General features: G+C 37.5%; 1 protein-coding gene and 1 long non-coding RNA gene across 15 annotated transcripts in view; one reads left to right on the top strand and one right to left on the bottom strand.

Moving 5' to 3' along the window:
- Positions 1-24,695, bottom strand: part of TENM3 (teneurin transmembrane protein 3) — a 565,275-nt gene that overhangs the window by 328,780 nt on the left and 211,800 nt on the right. The window contains exon 1 of one of the 14 annotated variants that reach the window (XM_039336666.1): positions 3,726-4,031. The exons of 11 other annotated variants lie outside the window; for them this stretch is intronic. The gene's annotated coding sequence lies outside the window, so the exon portion shown is untranslated. Of the gene's footprint in view, positions 1-3,605; positions 4,032-24,695 lie in introns of those variants that run through there. 2 more of the 14 variants (XM_039336665.1, XM_039336664.1) reach the window with 2 other exon arrangements.
- Positions 2,529-4,234, top strand: LOC120305210. The gene is made up of 2 exons (XR_005555959.1): positions 2,529-3,658; positions 4,051-4,234. It is a non-coding gene; the product is annotated as an uncharacterized LOC120305210 (long non-coding RNA).

Consider the following 24,695-nt stretch of genomic DNA (forward strand, 5'->3'; position numbering starts at 1 on the left):
GCAGTTTCTAGTGTTCTGTGATGTTTGTTGTGCTCACTCATACACAAGTGGTAGTTATACCAATTGTTATTTCTTTACAGATAAAAATACTACAAGATGAAAAATACTATATTTACAATTATAAAACATTAAAAAGTGAAGCTAATGAAGATTACAAACATAATTTTCTTAAACGAATTTGTTATTGTGAATTCTACAAATATAGTAAAATGAAATCATGTGAATCAATTACTAACTATCCAATCCTAAAGGGATGTAATATTAATGCTATTAAAATTCATGCAGCTTTATACTTATGAATTTATTTAGGATGTGCAAAATTAATTTATATTTAGTAGTGGGGTTTATTCCATTCGACTTCACATGATCCTGTCAAACATTTCAAATTTGCTTCTCCATCTTGCCTATTCAATATGGAATATGGCTTCCCATGATGTCTGATTATAAAGTTGTGTGTGTGTATGTATAAAATATATACCTATATACATGTACCTATAATGCATTAATGCACACACACACACACACACACACACACACACACACACACACACACAAATGCATCCATCCATCCTTTTTTGGATATATTTTTGAAGATACACCGGTACACAGACTTTCAAACTACAGAATTCAAAATATAAAACTGCTTCTGCAACAATTCTAAAGGACTTTATATACTGAAACATACACATGTGTATGCAACAAACATTTCTCTTTAGCTCTGCAATTACAGCTCTGAACAGAATGCATATCCCATAAACATGGGGATGTACCTCTTTCTATCTATTATATGAATGTCTGGAGCTTTCCCCGACAGAAAAAGATTTAATGTAAATTTATGTATTTAAATTTTAATAAATGATATTTAGAAGATTAATCAATCTAACTAGTTATTTTTCAAATTTCAAATTCCAATTTTTAGGATTTAGAATAAAAAAAATATCTGGAAAAAATATTTTGATTAATATTATCAACATATTTGATTTATTTCAAGAGTTGTTATCAATATAAAAATAATAATTTGTATTTCTAACCTTTTCAATCTAAAATAAAATACAGGGCTTATAGGCTTTTGAAATAGGGTTCTGCTTACTGAAGTCTGCTGCTGTTCTATTCATTCTTTTCAATGTGATTTAAGCAGGTCAACTGAAAATCTTTACAGTAGATTGTGCTTTCTCCCATTAACCATTTGTTATGTTATGGGAAAAAAAAAGTTCCTATTAAGAATGGTCATATTGTTTCACTAACCAGCATATTGTAGAAAGATTATTTAAAAGTATGAGTTATCTATTTGTATTTCAAAATTTAATTCTTAATTCTGAAACCTAAACTCCTTCCTCCACTAATTGCACAGTAACAAATGCAAAAATATAGATCTAAATTTCTGTCATTTTATATTACTTTCAGTGGTGATAGATACTTGACAACCATTCTCTTCTATGGAGGAATGAATACCTGAATAAAGCATGCAATATGTCACGTGGCATTAATTATCCATATCATTGTATTTCAACAGCTATTATCACAATGTGTAAAATGCATTCATTTTACATCCCACTTTTTTTAATCTGTTTTTTCAGCATTCTATTGAAAGAAAAAGGAAATGCAAATTTCCAACATATTTATTACATATGGATATAGATAAAGATATAGATAAAAATAAATGTCTAAACAAGCTGTTTTCTCCTATTGCTGATTAAAAATAATTTGGATTAACTGGTACTTTTCTCTAGAAATATTTGCAACAAGGAAAGTGCATAAGATATATAAATTATTTCATTAGCATGAATTTGTAGATATATTAATAAGAAAATTTTCATCTAAATGTTTTCCAATATTACTGAACATTGTGCTATTTTTGCACAGTATTTTCAAAATCAACTATTCAGTAAGCCATCAAATGGTATTTAGAAGCATTCGCTTCTATAAGTAATAATGCAAAAATGTGCACCCACTTTTATGATTGTCCATTAAAAAAAAGTAAGTGATTCATTCCATGATATAATAAGCATAAAGAATACACTATGTGTAATATGCTATATACACAATCTTCCAATAAGCAACTTTTCCCACATAATTTTATTCATTTATTTTGTTTCTTTATAGTTTTGCAGTAATAACATAGACCTACTCTTTAACTCTATTGTTCTCCACTTTCCAAATTCCTGAACAGGTTAGTTTGCAGGGATTAGTTTTTGCCCGAAGGCCCACAAAGTTTAAACTGAACTATTCTTGAACTAACTAAAAAACATCTTGGAAAGAGTATTTTTCAAGAATGATGTCCAGGAAACTGAAGCAAAGTTAATTAAGAGCAGCTGTCTAGATCTGTAGTGAAGTGGATCAGTATCCCATAAAATCCTCTAAAGGTTCCCCACTTTTAAATCAGTATGTACTTCTATTTGCATTGGGGAAATTTAAAATTTTAAATGTATTAAAAGTACTTTTAAATTCACATAAAATGAGTGTTAGTATATTTTTTAAAAAATCAATACACATTTTAGGATCATTACTGAATGGCTGTTCAAAATCAGATGAATTCTTATGTTTTCTTTTAAGTATTTCTCATTTCATAAAGATTGTATAAAACAATGAGCAAGCAGTGAATTTTTAACGCTTTGTTCAAACATTCAGAATCGGAGAACAAAAGATTTATTTTTGAAAACAAGAACTGTGGTTTATACAATTCCAGACATGAATCTGTTTTCAATTACTGAAAGTATTTCCACTTCAGTGGAAAGGGATCAAGTCTACAGCAACACAATTTTGGGGCAATGAATGCAATTATATTAAGCTTTATAAACAGAATGACTTTGTGACAGGATCACATAGTCTGCATAGCCCATGTCTGTTATGAGAGAAAAGAAAAGAGAATTATAAATAAGAGCACTGAATTTGCAAGTGTGGAGTGGAAAATATGATAAGCTTCTCCTTTCAAGTAGCATAATAAATGTCCTATATTTCCTGGCAATACTTAGTATTTATTTCTAAATCAACATTTTCCGATATTATATAAAAGTACACTATATTTTACGTTTATAAAGTTGGGTTTATATATTTAATTACTTTTTTCTCTTTTCTGCTATTTAAAAAAACAGCAATATCCTAAACAGTGCTTTACGGTGAGGTCCGTTATTTTTACACGCAGCCGATTCCTTCATTAGAAATATTTACTACTCTTTGAGAATGCCACGACACGTTCGCAATGATCAAGACCAAAAGCCTAAGGAACTCAACCCAATTTTGGCTACATCAGAAAGAGATGGAAGACTAGATGTGCTAGTCTAAGGCTTGAATGCAATAATTTACGCTTTTTTTTATCATCACACCAGTTCAAGAATTCTTTGAATGCTAAAGTGCTGTACGAAAAGAGCCGCTTAAGTAACCAGAGAGCTTTTTGTAAGAGCATTAGCACGTTGAGAAATAGGTAAAGTTAAGCTTTGCCTTTGCTAGATCTCCCTCTAGCTCTTCAAGGGTTAACAAGCCACCTCATTTCCAACGCTAATATTGCCTCTGCACCGATTCCAAGAGAAGAGCAGCCTCCTCCCATTCTAACGCCGCATCGGAACAAACACACATAAAAGGAGGAGAAGAAAAAACCGCACATTTACCTACAGCAGCACTAGCGCCTCTGTTTTGAATATTTTAAGTGGATCTTCTCGAAGTAAGTATTCACACTTTATCCCGGCTCGGCTGTAAGGTCAAAGAAGGGTAGCTTTTCAGTCACCCACCTTTCCGTGGTGATTCCGCCTTCTGGATGTGACGAGCTGAGCGCAGCCCTTCCAAGTTGAATCAGTCTATAATGTATCATGTTACAGAGCCTGGCTTTCTCTTCAGGCACCGAACAGCAATCAGACATGATAGGCTAAGGCTCCTCTGTTTACATCCAAGCAGGGGAGGGGGGCGGGGTTGGCATCGCTTAACCCTTGCCAAGCCACGGGGCGCCTCGTTCTCCCCAGTTCCTCGGACTTGCTGTAGGAGGACGGGGTTCTGAGCACGGCCAAAGCCGCTCGCGCTTTTTCGTCTCCCCCAAACGAACCTCCTTGCTTCTTTCAGATGTGCAGAGACTGGCGGAGCCCCCGACCCCAAGATAAGCTATCGCGCTGGAGGACTGCATGAGAGCAGACCTATTGCATAAAAAGGAGCCGGAACATGGAAAGCTATAGAAAGCAAAATAAAATTCCTCTTTTGTGGCAGAGCAAAAATGTAAAATAATAAAAAGGATAACAAATTAAATCTCTGATAAAGATGGGTGCTTTTTTTTTTTAAGCGAGTATGTATTTCTCAAAGTACTTAATTCTTTGACCGTTAAGAATGATTTTCTCCGACAACCTGAAATTGCAAAAATCAGTTCTTCCCAATGGGCGTCTTGGAGAACTCCTTTGACTGGGGTCTGTGGAAGCTCCGCAGATTTAAGGATCCCTGCCTGGCGGGTTCAGGCTTCTGCTCTACTCAGACGCAAACAGCCTTAAAGATACGTGATGATCACCAACTGATTATCTGATCCCGTAGCATTTGCCTTTCTGATCCAGTAGCGTTTGCATCGATCTACCGATAGGTTATATTACGTTAAGCTACCATTTCTGGCTGCAGAAATCCGGATAACCAACAAATAGCAGCAAAGGGCCACAAAGGAAATAAAGGAGAAAAAAGGACATCCCTACAAGTCTCTTGCCAGTTCCGCCAGATTTCTGCAGACCAAATATAGTAGCCCTAATAAAAGTGTTTTGAGCTGGTGCAGAAAATGCAAAATGGATTAAAAAACAGGATTCATTTTTAATATATATGCGTAATTCTCTTGAGAATTATTGACACAGATCTATCAGCATTGCAAATACAGAATCCGATAGTTGGAAATTTACAAAAAATTAAAGTAGCTTAGATGAAACATAAAAATTAGAAACTATCCAGAATATTGCTATAAAGAAGGATTTATCTCCAGGAAGTAAGGAGAAAACCCATTGGAAGCCCATGGCAATATTTTTGAAGGTTACAGGCTTGTGGACCTAGAAGAATAAACGGGAAAAAATGCTTTTGCATTTGGAATACCTGCAGCCCCAGATCTTAGTCAGAAACTATGGGATTATTAACAGATCTTGGTTCTCTTTCACCTCCTGGTTGAGTGGAGAAAGATTTTGCAAACCAAGCCAAGTGATTCTTCCGAAGGAACAGACCAATTGTGTTATTTATACACTATTCCTACATTATTTGTAAAGTGTTTTTATTTAGTTAAATTTAGCTTTTTAATACTGTTTTTTTTAACTTATTTGGCTAAAAGCAACCTTAATTAGAATCACATCAATTATTGGCATGAACACTGTGTATGAATTAGCTCATATGTGTGCACTTTGCTCAATTTATGTTTATTTTCCTCCCAATCTAATCAACCAACAGGGGGCTGTACAGATCTTGACGCTAATTTATATCAGGAACATTTAAACATTTTGCTTTTAAAATTTTCGTTTAAAAATTATCATAATTCATAATCTCAATTTTATTCTATGATGTATACTGCATTGCTTGGTATTCCTGATATTTGTATTCTGCATCAACAGTGATTTTGATGATTAATAAACTTAATCATTAAATCAATTACTTATGAACATGGAAAATCATAGCTTTATCATATTTGCAAATTCTTTGTTATATACCTGTTTTTATTATTTGCTATTATTTTATATGGTTTCTTTATCAAAATATTCAATAAAAAACCCCTGGCTTGTTCATCTAATTGTTTCATCTCAACCTTCTGCAAGTAAACAACGTATTTACTACTACATGTAAACTAAGTCTGTTTCTATTATATTTTTCCACTGGTTTCACATGAGTTTAAGGGCCAACTTTCATACATTTAAGGTTTAAAATTATTTTTTCAAAATGAATATCCTCACATTCTGAAATTTTCTATTGCACAATGTACAATATGTTACTAAGATTCAGGGTTTTTTAGTATTCTGAAAAAAAATATAGTCAATAAAAAGTAATATTTCTCAAATTTGGAAATAATTTCAAATAATTTAAAATACAATTCAGATTCACAAATACCAATATATTTATGAACATTCTATGACAGCTTTTTCAATTCTCTATCCAGAAGTCAGGCAATCATCAATATAAAGACAATTTACCAACATCTCTTCAATTGTCAATGAGCTTCTTAAATTCCCAAACCATTCAGTGCATAAAAATATCAGATACTAAATTTAAGATAGAGAAACCCAAAATTATCTTAAAAAGTGTCTTAATAAGTATTAAAAAACCATAATTCTTTCCAATTAATATATAAAATGGCAGTAAAAAGACCTACAGAAAGAAAATTTATGAAGCAATGTATTATGAAAAGAATCCCAAAAGATAAAAGATTAAAGGAAGTTATAGCACAGAGATAGCAAATGGGCAAAATAAAATTATGAAAAAGGACAAAGGCAAAAATTATTCTAAAATAAAAGAAGATGGGAGGAAGGATAAATGGAGATTTAATGTACCTGTATTTCATCATTATTGCAAGGCCCTTCTGACTTCATGGGAGGATGGGGAGTCAACAAAATAACATTGCCAAAACCCCACAAATCTTGGTTTGCCTTACAAACCACACCTTGCATATTAGTTAAAATTGATTCTTCCACACTTCTTTGGATGACAGATAACTTAGGAGATATATGGGAGAGACTGAGGCAACTTCTCATATTTCTGCTTCAGCTTGGTGGACTACAATATTAATAATATCTTTTTCTGCAAGTTAGAGCAATGTGGTAGAATTCATTGGTCTATCAAGATACTATTGTAAAACAATTACATTTTCTATATTGAGTTGCATAATATTAACATTTATCTTTTTTTCTGATCATTAAAAAGAAAAAAGAGCACCTGTGACATTACATAGCCTTTCTTAGTGAGCACAACTATAGAAATTACTATATGGCCTAATTCTGCAATCAGAAATTATTATTTATTAAATTTACATGCTGTCCATCTTACTTTGGAACTACTCTGGGTAGTTTATACCAGTAAAAACATAAAAACATAAAATTATAAAAAATGTAAATTTAACAATAGTAAAACAATAAAAAATAAAAAGAATGAAATTACAGCAATATGATTAAAAGTTGGGCAGGGAGGGAGCAGGCTGCATGGGGTGATGTGGGATCTTTTATTAGTCACCTCCAGTTTGGTATTCCCCCAGTGGGTCCCCTGGCCAGCTGGCAGAGCCAGGTCTTCTGGCTCTTAAGAAAAGGCCAGAAGATATGGGCAGACCTTACCTGGGGGGGGGGGGGAGGAACAGGATGTTCCAGAAATATGTTTAGTTTGCTATAATCATGGCTTCGGAACCAAGGAAATAAACAATTGATTTTTTTAACCAAAGGAGATTTAGCATATACTCATATTTTATATGGTTATACCTCTCATTAATTTCAGGGAGCCATTTCAACGTCAACTTTGTTAGATTACATATCAGTTCATATATATATATAATATCCACTATTATATATATATATATATATATATATATAGTGGAAACTATCCACTAGTGGATAGTTTCCACTATCCACTAGTGGAAACATCTTGGCGATGTTTCGATGAAGTCTCATTCGTCATCTTCTGGCTGGTGTTTTCGGCTTCGTGCTTCTAGGAGCAATTGCTCCTAGAAGCAATATATATATGGCAACTACACTAGAATATACATTTGGAAATTAGACTTTAGGGGGAGAAATAGTGAAGTTAAGGTGGCTTTGCTTAAAGTAAGCTGACCACCCACAGCAGAATGAAAAGTAGACTGGTTAGTAGATCAGCTCTTCTTAACTTCTCTCCAGACAATGATATGACTTGAAATAGCAATTAAAGGACAAAAACATTTAAATTTGACTTACTAATCCATAATGGAATAAAATATTTTAACACTGAACATACTGGAAGATACTTTTGAACAATGAACCCAGAAGTTAATTTTAAGAGAGTGCCTCTATAGAAGCACTATGTTTAAAATATGTTTTGGACAAGTTTTACCAGAGAAGACTGAGATTGATCTGGAAGTGGATTTAAAAATGCTGCACTGGACATACAAATGAAACCGGCTGATGTTTTAATAATTAAAAAGAACATACAAATAACAAACCAAAAACACTGAGCTGGATAATTCTCCTATATTGGAATTACAAAAGGGGCTTTGAAAATTTTTGTGAGAAAGGACAAAATAAAATGAAAAGAAATTAAATTATAGAATATTATTTGAAAGGATAAAAGACTGTTAAAAATAAAAGGAAGGAATACAAATGTTGTTTATTTGAGCAAGGTTAAGATAGGTATTTGGTGTTTCTGCTAATCCTTAATGAAGTTGTGCGGGTTAGGACTGAACAAAAAGGCTTTAAAGATATGTATATAAATAGATGGGGTATGGGAAGGAGAGATCATTTCTTGTATTTTAAGGAGATGATAATTTACTAAAATAGTTTATATTTGTTGTGGTGAAGGTAGATATAATTTGTTTATATTTTTATTTTTATTTCTTTTCCATTTTTCTATTTTGTTCTTTTCTGTATTTTCTATTTTTCTTTTTATTCTTTTATCTTTTAACTGTACTTTTTAATAAAATTAGAATATACATTTAAAAAGTTAAGTGTATGTTTTAGGTGTTTTCATAGAATGATTGCCTTATCATTTGAAGATATATTAATGACTTTTGTTCCCCAGCTACCTACCCATCTACAGTACACTCTATTGCCCCAGCTTCCTTTTTGGGGGAGGGAGGGGTCATTGGGCATTTTAAAAGATTGAACTGCAGCTCTCTATCATGCTGGAGGTACAGTTGGAAGGGAAGAGAATGCTAGAGGCAGGTGATTTGCAACATGTTAGTTTCCTATCCAATCTTTTTTGTGAATTAAAAGATTCTCTCAAAACTCTATATTAACATATCTAGGCATATTAATCTACATTAATATGTAGACATATTAATCTACAGTCACCAAATTGGCTATCCCTCCTTTACTGACTCTAGGAAGGAATGCTAGAGTTGTTACACTCAGTAAATCAGATGTTATCTTTTCTTAATTTCTGAAAAAGCCAGAAAAACAAAATGGTTATAATAATTCCTGACATGATTAAAAAGGAGTTCCCTACCTATTTGTGTAGAAATTATTATAGACAAACATAGATGCAATGCTGAAGATATTTATTATCATAATTCAGATATTATATTTCAAGATCATAAAAGCTAGCACTGAAGAGCTCCATTTGAGATGTGTAGTTGTGTTTGAACTATGAGCATGCTTTCAAGCTAATCTATAAACTCACCATCTATGGATAAAGCAAACAGAGTTGTCAGTTGCTTTAAGGAAAAACTGACCATATATATATATATAAGCAAGCAACCAGATATTTCGTATCTCTTGATTCCTCTCTTGTCAGCATATGAACTATCATTCTCAGCTGCACTACTTAACTGCACCAAGAACATACTAATTTAGAATTAGTCTTTTTTTATTCTCCCCCACCCCAAATGGCCCTAATTCACAAACCTTTGAAATATTAAATGTGTTAATCTTTGAGTTGCTATAAGATTATTAATAAATGCTGCAAAAACTAGCTATTCTTCTGAAAATAATCTGTTCACAATTGCCTTAACTTGTCTGTAAGCAGAGGCTACTTCTTAGTGACAATTATTTGTCACCTAATTAGTTATGAAATTGATCCCAAACAGTGACTATTTTACAATGTAATACTGTTAATTCATACCCAAGATTGGCTTACTAAAAGAAGTATTTTTACAAAAAAAAACCAACAACCCCAAGCCTATTTTGTGAAACACACCATCAAAACATAGTCAGCAAAACATGGTCATAATCCAGAAACATCAGGGGACTTTATGACTTTATAAACAGTACTGTTATATTTCCCTTTAAGTCTCCCTTTTAATATAACAGAGCAGGTGATGCTCTCAGAATAGTGCCCCTACCTATTTAGATAATTTTAGCAAAATCTTGTTCATAAATTGACAAAACCTGGCAGAGTGAAATATACTCCTGATGTTAAACCTTTCTGCACCTTCATTCTCAAATTTGCTCAGCAGCATTGGCCAAGCCGATACTGGCACACTGTCATAATCCATTCACTGCAAAATTATCTTTTCAGAAATTCTCAATAGGCCCCAGTCATCCATGCAGCAGAATAAGGCTCAGATTTGAAAGAAGAAGAAAGTAAAAGGCTTTTAAGGCAGCTCTTACATTATTTCATATCAATTCAACTGTTAATCTCCATTCTCTCAGAGCATTAAAAAAGATATAAACACTTCAACATTTTTTATCATGAAGGACAAATGACAAGTTCATATTGCATATCCATATTGTTTTTTAAAATCACATAGATTTTTGTAGTCTTATGAACACTTTCTTTATATCAAGTGGTCAGGTTTTCCTGTAAATTTTCTACAGATCCTAGGAAATCTATTCCAAATATTCCAATAACAGGCTTTCATGGTAAACCAGTAAAGAGACTGTACTCCAAATCTCCCATTTGGCCAGGTACATTTAAAACAGAAGTAAAGGATCTTATTTATCAACTGATGCTACCCATGCCATATAGGGCTTTAAAGATGATAACCAGCATTCTGAATCCACACATAAATCAATTGGAACCAGTGCAGCTCATGAAGTAGCAGTGTTACAAGGCCAAAATGAAATATAGCCATAATTATACATGCTATTGCATTACGGACCAATTGAAGTTCGCAAGGGTGGCTCCATGTAAACAGTAATAAACATGTTGCAGTAATCCAATCAGGAGGCAAATAAGATGTTAGTGACCATAAACAGGATCTCCTGCTCCAGGAATGGGCATTAACTCCAAAAACCTGAAATGGACACCTAACATTAGAACCATCATTAAAAAGGCACAACAAAGAATGTTCTTCCTGCATCAACTCAGAAACTCAGATTGCTCAAGAATCTGCTAATACAGTTCTACAGAGGAATTATTAAGTCTGTCATTTGTACCCCAATAATTGTCTGGTTTGGCACAGCAATCAAACAGGACAGGTACAAACTTCAATGGATATTTAGGACTGCAGAAAAAACAATTGCAACCAGCCTGCCTTCCATTGACGACTTGTATATTACATGAACCAGAAAGAGGCTGAGAAAATAACTACAGAGCCCTCACATCCTGTATATAATCTATTTCAACTTTTCCCCTCAGAACCTGCTATAGAGCATTGCATGCCAAAACAACTAGAGATAAAGATAATTTTTCTCTCATGCCATCACTCTGCTGTACACTTAATTCCCACAGCACTCTCATTTCTCATCTTTTCTTATCTTCCCTACTATCTTCTGCTATTGATTTCTTACAATTTATCAATTGTTTGTTTGTAACTTATGATTAATGATTGTAAGTATGATTTATGACCTATGACCTATTATTTGCTGTTTATATGTACGTTGTGAGCTTATACATCGGAGACAAATTCCTTGTCTCCAATCATGTTTGGCCAATAAAAAAATTCTATTCTATTCTGTTCTGTTCTGTTCTTATTCTTATTCTAATGCAAAAGTTCCTGCTCTTATGGTGCATCCAGGAGTAGTTCCAGATTGTGCACCAAGTGGGATAGTGCAATTCCATCCAGAACTCAAAAGGGAAACCTCCAAGTCCTGGATCTGGGGGACTTAAATCTCATAATCCTTTAGTCTTGGCAAGGTTGAGCTGCAACCTATTTTTCCTCATTTACAGCCTCTAGACTTTGAGAAAGAACCTCAATAACTTCACTTGGATGACTGGGGATAGAAATATACAATTGGGTATCATCTGCATATTGATTATACCTCACCATGTGCTGGTAGAAATCTCCCCAATGGCTTATAAATTTTGAAAAGAAGGAAGGCTAGAGCCCTGAGACATACTGGAAAGCAGAGTCTAGGGTTTCACCATTCCTTTTCCACCAACACCAACTGGAACTGGCCTTGGAGGAAGAAGAATTGGTACCTCTCACTCCCAACCTCTCAGCTTATCCAGAAAAATACCATGGTCATGATACTGAAGGAGAGTACGATGGAGCACAATTCCTACCTCAAACTCACTACAGATTATCAACAAGCTAAGGGAAGATTGGAAACTGGATAAAAATTGTCCATATTGGCTGGATCCAAAGATGGTGTCTCTCAAAGATGCATTCACCACAGCATGGGTGTACCCAAATGCTATCTTTCTGATGGCTATATGGATCTAATACATATGTGGCTGCACCTACAGCTTTGAGAATCATGTCCACTTCCTTGGGACTAACAGGTATGAACTCCTCCCAGATAACATCACAAGAGTGTGCCTCAGTTGTCTCCAGAAGACCTGTTCAACTGGAATGCAATTTGCAATGAGTTGAATGATTTTACTAGCCAAGTATCAATAACAGTCCTCACAGCAACCCTTACAATCCTTTACCAATCCCTCCTGACCCAGATGAGACTGGCTTGTCCTGAATATGACTGTTGGCCAACACTTAGAGAAATTAATAAAAGCAGAGATACAAGCTATTTTTTGCCAGCCTTATTGTCATAACTTCAAAAGGAAAGCTGTAACAAAGGTTGTTACTTGCATCTGATCACATTCATTCCTACTTCTCTGCCAATAGTGATCTATCTGTCTCTTCGATCACTTCATCTGCCTACGTAAATTTATGGGAAAGGGGATATTGGGATTTAAGCAAAGAGAGTATCTGTATGCATTGCCATTGTCTCATGACAATGACCAAGATCTTAGTTAAACCTTGTTTTCAAAACCTCAGGAAAAACCTCAAACTCCCTCTAAAACCCAAAGGAACCCATTAGGTTCTGGGACAGGAGAACTGAGTAGGCCCTGCTTTCCTGTGGAAGAATGTATGCTGTGGTAAACTCCAACATTGCCAGTAATTATCAATTCATGATAACAGATAGGTGGCAATATCCACCATCTCCAGATCACATAGCTACTGGCTGAAGCAAAAACCAGGCCATTTTTCTAGCATTAAAGGAATCACATCTGAATATTTTGGCAGCCTTTTTTGGGGAGGGGTATCAAGAGTGAAGCCCATCACCCTGAGGAACGGAGACACACAATTTCCAGTCTATTTTACAACACTGAAGCCAGCTGTTCCTAGCATTAGTATTATGCTTAGGCACAATTGGTTGATTATATGCAAAAAATATGCAACATTGGAAGTTTTTAAGAAGAGACTGGACAGCCATTTGCCCAAAATGGTATAGGGTTTCCTGCGTGAGCAGGGGGTTGGGACTAGATGACTTCCAGGGTCCCTTCCAACTTTATTATTATTATTATTATTATTATTATTATTATTAATAATAATAATAAATATTTACTTTTACCCTCTTGAATCTTTACAGAACAGGTTTAGACCAATGGTTTGTTCTTTATCATCTGGCAGAAAAAAGCATAGTGATTCTCAAAGGAATTTTCTATATAGTTTTTGTATTGTTGATTTTTAATCTAAAATCTATAGAGAGATCATGGGATAAACTTGGCCCAGACAGATAAGAAGTTGTTAATGTTTACCAAAAATTTATATACTATTTTAGTTTTAGGTATACTCCTCATGGTAATTTGTTGGACTATATCACCACCCTAATGGTGAGGCTGAAATATATTTATCTTATCTTCTTTCAATATATATATTTACTTAATTGTGAAAACAGCTCCTGAGCCAAGTTTTTATCCAGGTAGAACAATTCCAATTATACTACACAATGACAATGCAGAATCTTGTATGTACACATGATAAGGGAATTGAATTCTCCACCTATCTTTGGCAAAGATGAAAAGCTGATCGTTAACTTCCAGAAAATCAGGGTGATGAAATAACATTCAAAGATAAACACCTTTCATACCTCACTGTCACAAAATAAGCACAAATATTCACTATTTACATCCAGAAGGGTATGACCACAACTTTATATTTTCCATATAAACAGAAGGGGTTTATTCTGTCCTGGAGTCCTGTCCTGTAATACATTGAAGCTACATTTATCCATCAGATTCTGTATGGGATACTCATAGAGAATGAAGTATATTAAAAATATTACAACATTTCTCTATCTTTGCTGTTCCCAAATTTGTTAGAAATTTAATAAACAAACAAACAAATAATAAATGCAACTTTTCACTCTGAGGTGGAGAAATTCCTTTGAAGGCCAGAATCTAGCATCATATATTTTCCTTAATAGGTTTTTCCCAATTATTTTTTAAAATTATTCAGCATTCAGATAAATAAAACATATGATGAAATGTTTAATTATAATATTTTTCTTTTAAGTTTTGGCAATGCCAAAAGACTTCTCAGGCAGCTGCCAAACTGATGACAACTTCTTGAATTATGGGGATTTAAAAAATAGGTTATATCAGCTTGGATTCTTGTTATCAGAATTGCTTCAAAATACATATGCATGTGTTCCAAGATTTTACACTCTGCCTTCTTTAGTGTTGTATGGTGGATTTCCCAGCAATCTTATTCTGAACATTGATATCCCTGTGGTTCAGGTATCTTTGAGTCATATAATGCTGTATTACTAATTTTATTTCATATGGACTGACCAGGAAATCAACTTAAGAGGAAGGCTAAAATGACTTTTATTGTGATTAGTCATTATACAGAATCTTGCAAGTCAGATTACGCTATACCTATTCCCAGGACTTTTTTTGTCATAGAATGCCCAGAACGGAGTTCCAGCACCTGTTTTGGATGGAACCTTGTAGGGTAGGCAAGGCGGGTTGTATGACGTGTGTGAGGTCCGACACCTTTTTTTTTTAACAAAAAAAGCACTGCCTATTCCTGCTTTTTATAATTCAATTAATTAGGGAGGCATATACCAACAATAAGTCCCATCCAAATGTTATATGGGCTTTTTTGAACTTAAAAAATGCTTCAGTTCCTTTTGCCTATCTCTTGACCTATTCCTTCTAAATTTTCCTTGGTCTCTATAGTTTATAGGGATTGGCAGTCTTGCTAATTTATTCTGTTCTTCAGAGAATACAGGTAGTATTTTTTATTTATTCTTACAGGTAGTAAATACTACCCATACTATCTACTGACTGATAAATCCGAATATTTACCTGGCAGTTGCTAAATTGCTTGTCTCTATATGCACATTCACTATTTATTCAGCTCTGAAGCATTACCAAAGTGTTTATTATATCTTTTTAAAAAACTACTAAATTTTTATTTTAATTGTAAGCTGAAAATTGACCGTAATAAAACTATACTATTTAACTTGTCCCTTTTGCTATTATAAAAATTAGCTTTAACACACTATAAAACTTCATTTGTTGTTTTTTACAATAGCATACCGTAGTAGCTTATAATCATTTTGTGATTAAATAAGACCCCAGGTCTTGTCTTTTCCTGTTGTTTTCAGCTTCCAGTTCACCATAGATAACAGAAAAACTCATTATTAACTCCCAAGGGCTTCCAAATACTTTCTTTTAATATTCTTCTAATTTGTACTATTACATCTCATTTCATTTCCATTACTTTAATTCACAAGACTGCCCAATTTATCCTATAAACTTTTTCTAATTATCTATTCTGAAGTATTCATACAATCAAGTGATCATCCTCTCAACCAACGATTTTTATTTTTCTGATCTCTATTTCTAAACAACTGAACTAATAAAAACATGGAATATAACTAGTACTGCATGGTTTTTGTGAGCACTGTTACTATAGTTAGGAAACAAAAATTCTGAACCTCTTTGAGAAACGTTAGAAAAGCATAATCAAAGATGGGTATCAAAGGAAAGAATAAATACTTCCTTTTGCCAAAACAATATCCTCCATCTGATCAACTTTTGCACAATTGACTTCTTACACTGGATTCATAACCCAATACATTAGCGGAATACATTATAATTTATCAATCAACTAATCATGGAACTCAGTAATATTCAAAGTGATTGGCAAATATTTCCAGTGTCATCTACCTTCCAAAGCCAACCTCTACATATGCTAGGTTTTGAATTATTGGCTGGTTTGGAATCTCCAAGAATGCTACAGATAAAGGTTGCAACCTTAATCAACATATATTTGGGTCTTTACCTTCCAATATTTGAAATTACATGTGTTTCAAAGATAATACCGGTAGTCTTGCTTAAAGTCCATTCATTCAGCAATCAACTGAAGTTACAACAACACTAAATTAAGAGATTTATGACTGTTTCTTAAAGTTCTGCCATCGCAGTGCCATTGCTGAACAAAATTTGAGGCCGCTTGGACCCACTTGCATTTATGACCAACTTTTGGCTGTCTATTTATTGTCATTAACTGCCTCCACCCACTTGGCCCCGCCAGCCTGTGCCCAACTGCACTATGTGCCACTGCTGTACCAGTTAGGATTTTCTTTCATACCAAGAAAGCAAGAAAGCCCTGGAGCAAATGGAGACTCTGGCTAGTATGTTAATGGAGGTCCTGGCTGGGATGAAACAGAGGCCTTAGATGGGACACACATGGAAAAACCTGGGCAAGGCATGAACACAAACCCTGGTAGGATACAAGAAAAATCCCAGCTGCATTGATGTGAAAGAAGGTAGTAAAAAAGACCCCAAATAGTAAAGTAGTGGTAGGAAGTATGGCAGTCTGTGTAGTGGCCCGTGCTGGTCAGTGGAGGCAGCTGATGGAAGCAGATAGGCATGGGGCCAAAAGGGCAGAGATGGGAGGGATAGATAAGTGGCACTGAGTTCAAGAGGTGGCAGAGGAGGCAGTCCTTTATTTTACCAAGACTCAAGGCTAGGAGGGATCAAAATGGGAATAGCTTTGATCAGGGTGGGTTCTCAACTAATGACTAGTGAAATTCAACTAATGATGGCAATGGGAACTTCTGGGATTGCCATCACTTAGCAATGTCAACATGTAATATTATGCTTTACCACTGCATTGCTTAGTGATAAAAATTCTGGTCCCAATTATTGTCATTAACGAAGGAGTATAGTTAAAACATAAAGTTTAAATAAAATCTAACATCAAGGTACACCAACCTCAATCAAAGTGTAGTCCTCAATGGAACTGCATCCACATGGAGGGAAGTATGCAGTGGAATACCCCAATTCTCTGTTTTAGGCCCAGTACTCTTTAACATCTTCATCAATGATTTGGAGGAGGGGATAGATGGGGAACTCATCAAATTTGCAGATAACACCAAGCTGGCAGGAACAGCCAACACTCGAGAAGATAGACTTAAGATACAGAAGGATCTTGACAGACTTGAACATTGCTCCCTATCTAACAAAATGAAATCCAATGATAAAAAAGTAAGGTTCTACATTTAGGCAAGAAAAACCAAATGCATAGCATAGGTGGTTCCTGGCTCAATAATAGTAACTGTGAGAGGGATCTTGGAGTCCTAGTGGACAAACCCTTAAATATGAGCCAGCAGTCTGCTGCAGCTGCCAAAAAACATCAATACAGTTCTAGGTTGCATTAACAGAGGGATAGAATCAAGATTATGTGAAGTGTTAATGCCACTTTATAATGATTTATAAGATCACACTTGGAATACTGCATCCAGTTTTGGTCTCCACGATATAAAAAAGATGTTGAGACTCTAGAAAGAGTACAGAGAAGAGCAACGAAGATGATTAGGGACTGGAGGCTAAAACATATAAAGAATGGTTGCTGGAATTGGGTGTGTCTAGTTTAATGAAAAGAAGGACTAGGGGTAACATGATAGCAGTGTTCCAATATCTAAGGGGTTGCCACAAAGAGGGAGTCAAGCTATACTCCAAAGCACCTGAAGGCAGGACAAGAAGCAATGGATGGAAACTAACCAAAGAGAGACACAACATAGAACTAAGAAGAAATTTCCTGACTGTTACAACAATTAATCAGTGGAACAACTTGCCTCCAGAGGTTGTGAATGCTCCAACACTGGAAGTTTTGAAGAAGAGAATGGACAACCATTTGTCTGAAATGATATAGAGTTTGGACTAGAAGACCTTCAGGGACCCTTCCAACTCTGTTATTCTGATTTAAGATAATAATATTAAAAATTCTATAATTACATTAAATAAATCTTAAAGGATTATGCTATTTTAAGTTACCTTTCTTGAGCATACAGCTTGTATAGTTCCAATAGATACTTCTCCTCTGCCTATGATTCAACAAGGCCCAAAGAATCTAAATAAAATAAATTTGGATAAGACTATGTGCTCCACCTGGTCAATTTCCTGATATTCCCTTCAGAATAATTAGAGAATGATAATCAAGACATTATCATAGATGTTTTACTTTATATATGTAGCATTATGTAGAGATAAAAGAGAAATGAACTTTAATGTAAACATTAGAAAAAGTCTGTGCAAAAACTAATGGACAACATTTCACTGTCGGTAGTTCTTGATTTACAACCAATTCATTTAGGACTATCCGAAGTTACAACAGCACTGAGAATGTGACTTACAACCAGTACTCACAGTTACAACCTTTGCAATATCCCCATGGTCTCATTATTAAAGTTTAGGTGCCGGCAACTGCAATGTTGGATGGATGGAACTGTCAAATTCTGAAATGAACCTGGCTGAATTGTCAACTTCTGAAATGAACCAAATGGCTGAAGCCATTTTTGGTACAAGGTCTCAGCTAGAGCAGAGGCCAGGGCAACGCAACCGCTTCCCGGCCATCAGAGCCAGAGTCCATTCATCACAGCCCGTGAGGCTTTTCTGCTTCACAGGCTGGCAGCAGCATCGGACCCAGCACCCAGGTGAAGCCTCCCTCTTCCCCAGCAGTGAGCTGAAAGCCCAGTAGGACAACCAAGAGGGTTCCAAAGATGGGCTCAACCTCAGTCATGCTTCCAATACCAGTGGCATGGCTGGCTGGCTTCTCCACTGCCAATCAGAGCCACCTTTGATGGAGATCCAGATAAACTGACATTCTTCATGAACCAGGTGTGGGCTCGCCTAGATCACTATGCTCCTGCCTATCCTGACGAGAGGGTGATGGTGAACGCAGTGGCAACAAATCTACAGGGAGAGGATGTAGACTGGGTGACCAGTCTTCACGATGAAGATGCACTGGAACTTGGAAACATAGACATTTTCCTGGAAGAGCTGAGGGCCAGGTTTGAAGACAAATCCCAAGCCCTACGAGCCAAAGTAGAAATGAGTGACCTAAAGCAAAGGGGCCGACTGGCAAAGGAATTTGTCTGAGAGTTCTGAAAAGTTGCAGGCAGAATAAGGCAATGGCCGGAACAGTTGCTACTCCACTGCTTTAAGAAGGGCTTGGACCACGACCTGTATCAGGCATGAATCTACTGGGAAATTCCTGAGCAAATTCATGAGTGGTACCAGATGGTAGTGACCCTAGACACTGAGCTCAAGCACTATAAGAAACCCAATACTCCTGAATTGAAGCCAAGGCAAAGCCATGAAAGGTGCCAGTTTGCATGTGCCAACAGCAGCCTCAGTGCTCCCAGAACCCCTACCAGGCTCCCTATGAAGTGCTTCAAGTGCGGCCAACAAGGACATCGCATGCGAAGAGCACGCCAGCCACCACATCCAAGCCAAAAATCTGCAGCGGAGATGTCAAGAGAAGTCAAGCTGGGTACATCACAGCCAGCCTGTCGAGGCCTCCTCCCTCATGTGTGTGAGAGAGAATTCTGGCTGAATGTCATCAACTGCCAGCTCCCCATGACAGTGACGACAAAGGCAAAAATGATCCCTCCTTTTGCCATCCCAGGCTAAACTTATAGTGCCTAAAACGGGCCCAGACAGACTTAGAAGTCCTAATACAGATATGTCAAACACAAGGCCCGGGGGCTGGATGCGGCCCGCGAAGTGGTTTGATGTGGCCCGCGAAGCTATCCTGGAAACAGTGAGGGAACGGCCCCCTCTGCCTTGGCCCTGGCCCAGGCCAGCCGGGAGCCAATGTACAATTTTGTGGTGACCATCTATGCTGAAACGCATTCAGTCTTAGCTCCACAAGGCCATCTGGAAACAGCGAGGAACCAGCCCCTACCACGTTGGCCCCGCTCCCTGGGTGCATGCTGGGGAAGTATCATCCTTTGTGAGAAATGAAGAAATGTACCATCACCAGGAAGTGGCCAGCAAATGGCCCTCGTGTATTTCATCTTTCCGGCTTGATGGGCTCCAGGGGAGGGGTTTTGCCAAGCAGCGGGGCACTCTCCTCACAGCGCTAAGAGGCCGAACTGGGTGGCGCAAATCCAAAAAGAAGCATGAGGCTGCCCAGCCCCGAGGCTGCCCGGTTTCTGCAGGCAGCGGGGTGCTCTCCTCACAGCGCCAAGAGCTGAGCTGGGTGGCGCAAATCTGATAAGAAGTGCAATGCTACCTAGCCCCCAGCCTGCCCAGTTTCAGCAAGGAGGAAGGTGCAAAGCTGACGAGCTTTGCACCGCCCAGCTCAGCCTCTCGGCGCTGTGAGAAGAGCGCCCCGCTGCCTGCCAAGACCGGGTAGGCTGGGAGCTGGGCAGCATTGTGCAGGTAATGTTGACTCTCATGCTGCTCATGGCATCCCCTCTCCCAGAACCCACCAAGCCAGATATGTGAAGTAGGTGAGGGCCATGTGCTGACCACTTCCAGGTGATGGTGCATTTCTTCATTCCTCACGAAGGGTGACACCTCCCCAGCTCCGTTTCTTGCCTGTTTTTCTCCCTCCCTCATCTCAAATATTTTCCCACCACTCTGTACTTAGGAAGGAAGGAAGGAAAGAAGGAGAGGGAGGGTCTGAGGAACTCCTGCCTTAGTCCTGCCCTGCTGCCCTTTCACCATCCCCTTGCCCTCTCCTCCTGGCCTATCCTGGGTGTCTCCCATCCTATTGCTAAGGAAGCTTTGGATACAAAGCCGGGTCTCCTCCCATGGAGAGGGAATGGGCCTCCCTCTGACTTTGCCCTCGTACCCATCATGAGCAACCTGGGTAAGGAAAGCACAGCAGCAGCAGCCTTGAAGAGGAGGTAAATGCAGCTGGGCACCCCCTTGGGGTAGTGTGGCTGGGCTTGGTGCCGTGGATGCTCGAGGGCCAGGCTGGACATTTGACCTCTGCTGCCCAGGGCTCCGGGCAGTCTGCACCACCATCCAGCCCCCCCACATGGCCTGATAGGAACAGTGAGGTTCCTCCAGTGGACCATGCCTTGGCACATGTCCTGGTCCCACCCCCTTCTGCCAGAGACTCTCACATCTGTCCCACTCCTGCCCAGGCCCCCACAGGCACCCTTGATGCGAATGATGTAGAGCTGGCCATGCCCACCCAGTAGGCCACACCCACTCTGTCCATGCCCACCCAGTAGGCCACATCCACCTGGCCCCCAAAGGGCAACTGTAATGCTGATGCAGCCCTCAATGAAATTGAGTTTGACATCTGTCCTAATAGATTCAGACTGTATCTGATGCCTAATCAATCTCCAAACAGTAGTTAAATTGGGAATCTGAGCCAAACAACTGTCCCTGGCCATGAAGTTTGAGCAGGTTGATGGGTCATTAATTGGATGTAACCTGCAACGCACCTGAGCCAATATGAATTGAAATGGGACAGCATTGGAAAATTATCCATTTGTAATGATCCCCAAAATGACCGAAACTGTGATCCTGGGGTTGGCTTGGTTAGATAAGTGGCAACCTACCATATAGTGAGAAAGCAGGGTGAGAAGTATGAGATTAGGAACAGGGCCCCTTCCTCCAGCTCATGATGATCAGGAAAAGAAGGTCACTTCCACTGGAGTCGGACCTAGCCTGACTGAGCCTTTGGAATTGAAGCTGAGCGGTTGCACGGTCCAACTCATTGCTAAGGAATAGTGAAATGTTCAGTGAGAAGGAATGTAATGTGCTCCCCCCTCACCGAGCTACTTATCGTGCAGTAGAGATGCTGCCGGGAGCAAAACTTCCTAAACCTAAAATGTATTCCATGACCCCGAGAGAGATGAATAAACTAAGAGAATACATTGACAAAAACCTGGCTAGGGATTTCATCCAACCAGCTAAATAACGAGTGGCTGCCCCAGTGTTATTCAAAGAAAAAAAAGACGGGACTGAGATTTTACGTAGATTTTAAAGGCTTAAATTCTGTCAGCATGCAAAACATGTACCCACTCCCCCTGATGAAAGACATGTTAGCTCACCTAGCTAAGGGGAAGATCTTCACTAAGCTGGATCTACAGGAAACTTACTACCGAGTAAGAATTAAGGAGGGAGATGAATGGAAAACTTTTAATTGCAAGTTGGGGAGTTTCCAATTCAAAGTGATACTCTTTGGTCTCCAGGGGGCCCCTGCCATGTTTATGCAGTTGATAAATCAGATGTTACATGACTACCTATACAAGGAGTCCTAGTTTTATCTTGACAACATCCTCATCTTTACAGAAACAATAGAAGAACGGGTCAGGCTGGGTCGTGAAGTTATTAAAAAATTATTAAAGGCAAATCTTTATGCTAATCTATCCAAATGTGAGCTCCATCAGACATGGTTTGACTACCTAGAGTACTGAATTTAAAACGAAGGGGTGGAGATTGTCCCAGAAAAAGTCAAAGCTATGCTATCTTCTGGAGTGTTGGCTGTTCCTGCCAGCTTGGTGTCATCTGCAAATTTGATGAGTTTCCCATCTATCCCCTTATCTAAATCATTGATGAACATATTGAACAGTACTGGGTCTAAGACATAGCTTTGGGTTATCCCACTGCACACTTCCCTCCATGTAGATACAATTCCATTAAGGATTACACACTGAATCAGTTGGTCAGCCAGTTATGAATCCGTTTGATGGTGATGCTGTCTAACCCACATTTTTCTATTTTATCCAGTGTCTACTTTATCAAATGTCTTACTGAAGTCTAAATTATATCCACTGCATTTCTCTGGTTCTCTAATTTTGTCACTTTGTCAAAGAATGCAATAAAATTTCTCTGGCATGATCTGTTTTTGATAAACCCATGTTGGCTTTTGGTTATGACTTTCTTTGCTTCTAGATGTTCACAAATTCGCTGCTTAATTATCTTTCCCAGAATCTTCCCAGTACTGATATCAGGCTAATAGGTCTGTAGTTTCCTGGTTCCAATTTTTTTCCTTTTTTGAAGATGGAAACTACATCAGCCCCTTTCCAGTTCTCTGGTAGTTCCCCAGTGCTCCAGGATCTTTGAAAGATATGGTTCAGTGACTCTGAGATCACAACTGCCATTCCTTCAGAACACTGGGGTATAATCCATCTTGTCCTGGTGATATCAACTTGTCTAGGATGGACAGATTCTCTCTTACAATTTTCTTGCCTATTTTAGCTTATATTCATAATTTGGTTTTTATGGTACTGTTTTTTGATAGATTGGACTATTTTTTCCTTTTGCGGTCGAAATACAAAATTTAAGACGAAACACAAGGTGTTACCACTTATTATTGGTACATGGAACGTATGTACACTTCAAGACAATCCATTAGCAAATCGCCTAGAAAGAAGAACAGCTCTGGTAGTCAGAGAGCTTGCAAGATTTAACATTGACACTGCGGCCCAATGTGAAACTCGTCCAGCCAATGAAGGTCAGCTCACAGAAACAGGAGGCGGTTACACATTTTTTTCGTGTGGACTTAGCAGTGACCAATGTCGTGAGTCTGGAGTTGGCTTAGCGGTTAAGAACCATGAGTTCTGCAACACATTCCTCAGTGGCAGATCTTCAGGCAGTTTTCTCCAGGCTCCTGGTCAAGGGAGATGGCAAAGTTCCTGATCTGGAATGTTAACGGCCTTAATTCCCCGCAGAAAAGAAAGAAAATTTTTTACTATCTAAAGCAACATAATAATGATATTATTTGCTTGCAGGAAACTCATATCTTACTTAAAGATCAAAAATATTTAGCTAATGCTCGCTTGGGATCTCATTTTGTATCTCCTGCCCCTGGGAAAAAAGGGGGTGTGGTTATTTATGTTAAGCAAAGTTTACCAGCTTGTCTGGTAGAATCAGATCCTCAAGGAAGATATGTTATGATTGAACTTGGTCTATATGCTAAGAAAATACTTATAGTGGGATTGTACGCACCAAACCAGCAACAGGAACAATTTTATAGATTGTTACATCAGAAAATAACTTCACTGGACTATAGGTCCGTGATATTAATGGGAGATTGGAATGGTGTTTTAGATACACAAAAGGACAAAAAAGGTTCTTCTATTTTCTTCAAACAGGCTAAATTACCTAAAGCCTTTTTTGATCTGAAAGAGGACTGGGAGCTGAGGGATTATTGGCGTGAACGTAATCAAGAGGAGAGAGATTTCACCTTCTTCTCAGATAGACATCAATCTTTCTCAAGAATTGACTTTTTCCTGATCATAACTGACTTATATAATAGGGTAAAGAATGTAAAAAATTTTTCCTAGGTCACTGACGGATCATAGTCCAGTTTGGATGGAATTGACTGTTGAAAAAGAGGAGAGGAGATCCTGGAGGGTGAATGAGAACTTATTTAAACAAGAAAAGAATGTTCAAAAATTAAAGGAGTGCTTAAAGGATTATTTTGCCTTAAATATGTATGAGGGAACATCAGTATCAATGGTATGGGATGCAGGTAAAGCTTTCATGCGTGGGATTTTGATAAAAATGAATAATGTTCATAGACAAAAGCAGATTCAGAAACGTAAGGAATTGGAAGATGAGATTAAACTAAAAGAGAAGTCTTTGATTTTAAATCCTTCAGATGAAAAGGTTAAAGAAGCTATAAAGTTGCTAAAAACACAATTTAATATGTTGATGGCTGA

This window comes from Crotalus tigris, unplaced genomic scaffold, assembly GCF_016545835.1.
Source record: "Crotalus tigris isolate CLP2741 ecotype Arizona unplaced genomic scaffold, ASM1654583v1 scf7180000017666.379230911805:20528666, whole genome shotgun sequence".
Classification (NCBI taxonomy): domain Eukaryota; kingdom Metazoa; phylum Chordata; class Lepidosauria; order Squamata; family Viperidae; genus Crotalus; species Crotalus tigris.